Raw genomic sequence first — 7,331 nt, 5'->3', positions numbered from 1 at the left:
TAAACCAAATATCTCCTATTTTCGTGTGTTTGGATGCAAATGTTTTGTACATGTGAATGGAAAACGAAATATAGGAAAATTTGATGAAAGAAGTGATGAGGCAGTGTTTCTCGGTTATTCATCACAAAGTAAAGCTTACAGAGTTTACAATAAGAGAACAATGTGTGTAGAAGAGTCTGTTCACATAATCTTTGATGAAACTAACTTTTCAACAAGTGAACAGGAAACAAGTAACATTAAAATAGGTCTTGCAAACTTGGAAGATGATGATGAAGATGGAATTAAAGTGCAAGATCATGAAACAGCAGGCGAACAGTCGATACAAGAAGAGGCAGAAGAAACTGATCAAATCCAGGAACTGCCAGTACAACAGGATCAGCAGACTGTTCCCAATCCAGCTGTTCCCACAGATGAGCAAAATGATCCAGTAGCTGAACAGAATGTCAATCAAGTTGCTGAACAAGAACATGCTACTGTTCCTTCAAGAGAATTTGTGCCTAAACCTTGGAAGTATCAAAGATATCATCCTCTTGATTCAATTGTAAGTGATATAAATAAGGGAACACAAACTAGATCTCAATTGAGAAACTTTTGTGCACACTTTGCGTTCCTATCATCACTTGAACCTAAAAATCACGAGGAAGCTTTGAAGGATTCCGATTGGATAGTTGCCATGCAAGATGAATTAAATGAGTTTGAAAGAAATAAAGTGTGGCACTTGGAACCCAAACCGAAAAACAAGAAAGTTATTGGTTTGAAATGGGTATTTCGGAACAAGCTTGATGAGCATGGAATAATTGTTAGAAATAAAGCTAGACTCGTGGTTAAAGGTTATAATCAACAAGAAGGTATTGATTACACTGAGACTTTTGCTCCAGTAGCAAGGTTAGAGGCTATCCGAATCTTAATTTCTTTTGCTGCATTTATGAATTTTAAACTATATCAAATGGATGTGAAATGTGCTTTCTTAAATGGTTATCTTGATGAAGAAGTTTTTGTGGAACAACCTCCAGGTTTTGAGAATACCTCTTGTCCTAATCATATCTACAAGCTTGACAAAGCCCTTTATGGCTTGAAGCAAGCACCTAGACAATGGTACGAAAGACTTTCAAAGTTTTTGATTCAAAATAACTTTGTAAGAGGAAAAATCGACAAAACCTTGTTCTTTAAGAATAAAGGTTCTAATATTTTGGTTGTTCAAATTTATGTTGATGACATTATTTTTGGTGCTACTAATGATTCATTGTGTAAAGAATTTGCTAACCTTATGGGCACAGAATTTGAAATGAGCATGATGGGAGAATTAAATTTCTTTCTTGGTTTGCAAATTAAACAAACTGAAAATGGTATCTTTATTCATCAACAAAAATACATCAAAGAACTTCTTAAGAAATATGGACTAAATAATGCAAAAACCAATCATACACCTATGGCTACCAATGTTAGACTAGATGAAGACCGAAATGGAACTAATGTAGATCAAACCATGTATAGAGGCATGATAGGCTCTTTATTATATCTAACTGCAAGTAGACCTGATATTTCTTTTAGTGTTGGTTTATGTGCAAGATTCCAATCAAATCCTAAAGAAACACATCTCACAGCTGTTAAGAGAATTCTAAGATATCTAAAGGGAACAGACGACTTGTCCCTATTTTATCCAAAAAGTGATGTTTATGATTTAAAGGGTTTTAGTGATGCAGATTACGCTGGCGATCTAGTAAATAGAAAGAGTACATCAGGTATGGTACAATATCTTGGCTCATGTTTAGTTTCATGGAGTTTCAAGAAACAAAATACGGTTGCATTATCCACTGCAGAAGCTGAATACGTAGCAGCAGCAGCTTGCTGTTCCCAAATGCTTTGGATAAAACAGCAACTTAGAGATTTTGGTATTAAAGTTGAATGCATTCCTATTTATTGTGATAATACTAGTGCCATATGTATATCTAAAGATCCAGTGCATCATTCACGTGCTAAACATATACATATTAGACATCATTTTCTTAAGGATAATGTGGAACACAAAAACATTGTATTAAAGCATGTTAACACTAATGAACAAGTTGCAGATATTCTGACCAAACCACTTCCTAGGGAACAATATGAAAAAATGAGATTGGAACTTGGTATGATCAAGCTCCACTAAAGTTAGTTGCATATATTTCCCATTGAAGCATCATGAGAATGAAGAGGTCAGGAATCAATCTCAAAATCTTGATTGAAAATCAATTATTGCATGGATCAGGTAAACACGTAATAAATCTTGTACTATGAATATTTTTTCGATTGCATGTTGTTAATTCAAACAGACCAAAGCAATTTGTTCCTTATTTTCTCCATCATATTTCATAATATAATAATTCATTTTGTTCTCGAAAAATTATTTTATTTTACTTTGATTTCATGTAATATCATCACATTGTTTGTAAATTAGTACGGCCAACCTAAAATTAAAACTAAAGGGAAACGGTTATTGATCACCAAACAACACAATCCTTCCATATCCAAAGGAATGATGAAAAGCATTGATGAGAAGGGACGTGTGTAACCGTCAGTCTTCTTTAAAATCCCTGTACGACATCAAATCACTCACACCATCCTTCTCCCTCTTCACAAACCGTCACAAGAAACTATTCTTCTTCTCCCTCAAACCTTCAACATTCAACCATGAAAACTCCCAAATCATGCAAGAACTCATCAAAATCTGGTAAGAAAACGTCCTCATCCCACCAAACTGACCAGCCTACACCCTTACAAGTTGTTCATCCATCCCCATTGTTAAAAGATGCACCACCACCAACACCCACACAAGAAACCACTGACAGTGCTCGACCCAAACGTAAATCATTCACACCTAGAAGTGAATCATCATCCCAAACTGCCAAACGTTTGAAGCAAGTCGACCCAGATAGTGCCGAGGAGATTGCCAAAGAAATGACAGTTGGATTTGGGCTAGACAAATTCTGGTATGACTCTACTTATTTTCCACAACTCCATGACATTTTAAAATTTCAAGATTGGGAAAGTTTGATGACTGAATACTGTTGCAACTCTCTCTTTCCTAATATCATGAGAGAGTTCATTTCAAACTTCTCAAATGATTGTGGTAAGTGTTCCAGTGTGGTTAGGAACATTAAAATAGAGTTTGACAGTGCTTTATTGGCAGAGTGGTTTAAAATTTCAAATGTAGGGTTTGATACTTATAGTGTTGGTTTAAAGATAGTTTTCTCAGGCATTAATGAAAAAACGATTTTCAAATTTTTAGGGATTGAAAAGAAACAGGGTAAAATCAGTCATAATGTGTTGTCTCCACTGCATAAATTGCTGTATAATGTAGCACGTAGATTCATCTTACCCCGAAACTCCAAAAGGAGTGAGGTGAGTTTGCGTGATGCAACATTGATTTATTGCATGGATAATAAAATCAAAATCAATTTTCCATCTTTAATGATTTCACATTTGTCTGACTGTATAGAAAAGAAAAATGTTGTGGGGTATGGGGGACTGTTAACCTGGATTTTCCGTAAATTTGGTGTGCCATTGGATGGGTTGGAGTACCCAATGGGACCAAATATGAAGATTGGTGCTCGTTGTTTGAAAAACTTGCATTTGAGAGTGACTGATGAGGGGATATTAATAAATGATCTAGAAGAAGTTGTTTTTGTTGGTTCTAATGATGAAGAAGTGGAAGTAGAAGAAGAGGAAGAGGAAGTTGAAAAAGAAATAAAAATAAAGAAAGAAAAAGGGATTGAAAAAGAAAAAGAAAAAGAAAAGAAAGAAGAAGTAAAACAAGGGACTGTTCCCTGTGAAGCAGATAACAAAGGGGAACAGGAAGAGGAGACTAAAGTTGAGGGGGAACAAGGAGAAAAGGAAGGAGATTCCACTGATGAGGAGGTCGTGATTGCAAAGCTGAGGAAGGGTAAAGTCACTCAGAGGAAGAGTAGGAGGCTTGCTTCAAAAGGTAAGGCAGTAAAGGTTGATGATGTTACTTCAGAAACCATTCCTGAGCCTACATCATATGAACCTCCCTCTCCCAAACCAACCACTCCACCACCAACCCAAACCTTATCACCACCTCCATCACCTATTCACTTCACACCACCACCAATTCCATCCTCTCCTGGTGTTGGTTTAGCTGACCCTACCCCTGCAGCACCTTCTGACTCACTCCTTTCCAAGCTCATAGATCTTCAGTCTCATTTCATTGCTTTTCAAGCTGAAATTCGTGTCTCACTGGCTTCAATTGTGGATCAGCTGACCCAAATGGAACATCGCCTTGGTGCTAAGCTGGACACAGTAGAGGTGCAGACAGAGTACATCGATGAAGAGACTGCCCCTTAACCCTCTCCCCTTTGTTTTTTAATAGAATATGCTGGCTGTATGACTTAACAAACAATTTTTCTTTTTGCCTTGTACCATCTGGGGTACATGGTTGTTGTAACTTTGAACAATTGCTACTTTTCTTTGTTTTTTTTATTTTCATGGTCTGTGACAATTAACTCTATGCAGGTTTAATTATTGTTCATAGCACTTGCTTTTATTATTGTTGTTTGTTGTTTTCATCACTAACAAATCTATATGGTTTGTGCTGAGATTTGATAACTTCCAATTCTTTTTGATTGATGTCAAAAGGGGGAAGATATGCACAAACTTAACAGGAGCAGTGATTGCACAGTTACATATCTTATTGATTTATATTGATTCTTATGAATGATATTGTGTGCTGCTGTGTTTATGCTAGTTTAGTGATCATCTGTGTTTGTTGAAGTCCTCATGAATATTTGATTCTGTGAAAATACTTAATAAGTTATGTTTATTATTATTAGGTTTATTATAGTTCTATTATGTTAGCTTATATTATGTTAGTTTTATTATATTAGGTTATTATGTTATGTTAGTCTTTATCTATTTCCGTTTAACTTAGTTTATTTCATTTAGGTTTTAAGTTAATTAATTTTGAAAACTTTTGAAAAATATTTGATATTTTAGAGTAAACTGTTCGTTTATGAATGCTTGGTAAATTATATTCTAACAAGTTGATTTGCTAAGTTAATTAGAGTTACTTTAATCTCTAGTATGCTCTATGAATTTTGTTTTACTCTATTTCACTTAAGTTTGTTTATAAAGTTTGCCATCATCAAAAAGGGGGAATTTGTTGGCCTCTTAAGGTTTTGATGATGACTTTACTTTTAAATAAACAAACATATTTTAGAGATTGTTTTGTAGGTATATATCCGATTTAATGTGAATCGTTGATGAAGCCTATGACTTGATTCGTGAAGGAAGTACATGTCTTAAATATCCAAGAAGTTGGGAAATTGCTCTTGAAGACAGTTTACTGTTCCTAGAGTTGAAGTTCTGACGAATGTTGAAGATGGAGACAGTGTGCTGTTCCTCACGATACAGGTCCGAAGAAGACATTGACTGGAAGTTACGAAAATTATATTTTCTGTTTTTGGTTAATGTAAAAGGTTAAAATTTAATTAGTTGCTTAATTAAATTTATTTATTAATTGGCAAAATATTTTTTTAATTCGCCTAAAAACATGGAGAAGATCAATTCCTTGTTTATCTCCTATAAACTCGGAAATTAAGAGACTTGTTCTCTTCTTTGAATTTGTCTCCTACAATTTAGGATCTTCCTTAAACCATGATGTTTTTAACCGTGCATGTGTACAGCAGTTACATTCCACTTCTAAACTTTAACTAACTTTCCATTTTCTTTGGGAAAAATATTCTAAGTTTTAAATGCCAATTAATTTATAATATTTTTCTTAAGCAACAATTTCATTTTGATCTTTATGAGAATTGGCCTTGTAAAGGGTAATTGAGTGTTTTGTTGTAATTAGACTTATGGGAAGTCTAAGGGAATAGAGAATAGAATCGAGAGAAGAGAAAGAGAAGGAGAGAAGAGAAGAGAAGAGAAGAGAAGAGAAGTAGGCCTAAGTAGAGAAGCTTTGAGTAAAGCGTTTAGAGAATTGAGAAGCTTCAAGTGAAGCAAAACATTGTTTTGTGTAATTGTAACTAATTGCCTAAACATAGTGAGAATTTTGAAATCCCGGGGGGTCGTGGTTTTTCCTTCTTATTAGGCCAAGAAGGTTTCCACGTAAAAATCCTTGTCTTCCTTTATTATTTTTCTTTTCGTTTTTAAGTTTAAGTTTTTGTCCTTTACTTAATATAATTCCGCAAAAAAATTAGAGGCAAAAATCTTAAACCTACTACACAACAATTCACCCCCCCCTCTTGTTGCATTCGATCATCCTTTAGTATTTCTACACAGATCGAATCCGTGTATTTTATTTTTTAAGTAAAATGCAGCTACGAGTTACTAATTACTATCGATCGAGTCAATGTCACATTAATTTGCTAGTCATTTTTTAATTCATGACAATATTCTCTTTACTTAAGGGAAGTTAAAATGCAAATTAATTAGTAATTATCACTTTGTTACTTTTACTTGTTTGACTGTAAATTAAAATTAAAGTTCTATCGTTTTTCATCCAATTTGATTAAAAATAGTTTATTAGGCATTAATAATTGATTATTAACTCTAAATATATAAAACCATGTATTTTTAAAATTTAATTTATGAAAATATCTATCGGTTTATTAGATTAACTAATCAGATGATTGAATATAAGTTGATCATACTTCTATGTTAGAAATTGGTTCAAATTTACAGTAGTTCGATTAAAAATTAATTCGGGTTAAGTTGGTTATAGTCGGGTTGAGTTCGATTTCGAGCATGATACGGGTCAGATATGACTCGGTTCGAGTAATCTCAGTCAACGGTTACATGTCAGTTATAAAAATCGGTCGCAGTTCGGGTACGGTTTTACAATTTCTGTTGTCAATCTGTTCAGGTGCAACTTCGGTTCGGGTAATGTCGGTTCGATAAATCTGAAAAAGATACGCATTTTCGGGTCAGATAACTTTCGGTTTCGGGTCGGATTACATTTGAACAGCTCTAATATTAACCAAATGAACTTATTTAAGTGTTAAGATTACCGAATTGTATAAGTGGCAGTAATGTATTTCTGTCAGGATCGAGAATGGTATCTTAATGACTTAAAAGTATGGGACAGAAAACGAATATGTTAAAAGTATACAGTGATGTCAATTAATTATAAGTTCATACTTAAATTATTATTTTGTATATGTAGTGTATAATTTCTGTATTATGAGTTAGATATGAAGTTATGCTCGGCGTTAAGCGCTGACCAATTCAATCGGCTGTCATCCGTATCATGGATGGCAGTAGAGGTGTTCATTCGGTTGATCGGGTCGGTTTCGGATGGGTGTTATTCGGTTCGGTTATTTTTCGGCTGT

This window comes from Amaranthus tricolor, chromosome 2, assembly GCF_026212465.1.
Source record: "Amaranthus tricolor cultivar Red isolate AtriRed21 chromosome 2, ASM2621246v1, whole genome shotgun sequence".
NCBI classification, from domain to species: Eukaryota; Viridiplantae; Streptophyta; class Magnoliopsida; order Caryophyllales; family Amaranthaceae; genus Amaranthus; species Amaranthus tricolor.
The sequence above is the reverse complement of the archived record's forward strand: the minus strand, read 5'-3'. Positions refer to the sequence as shown.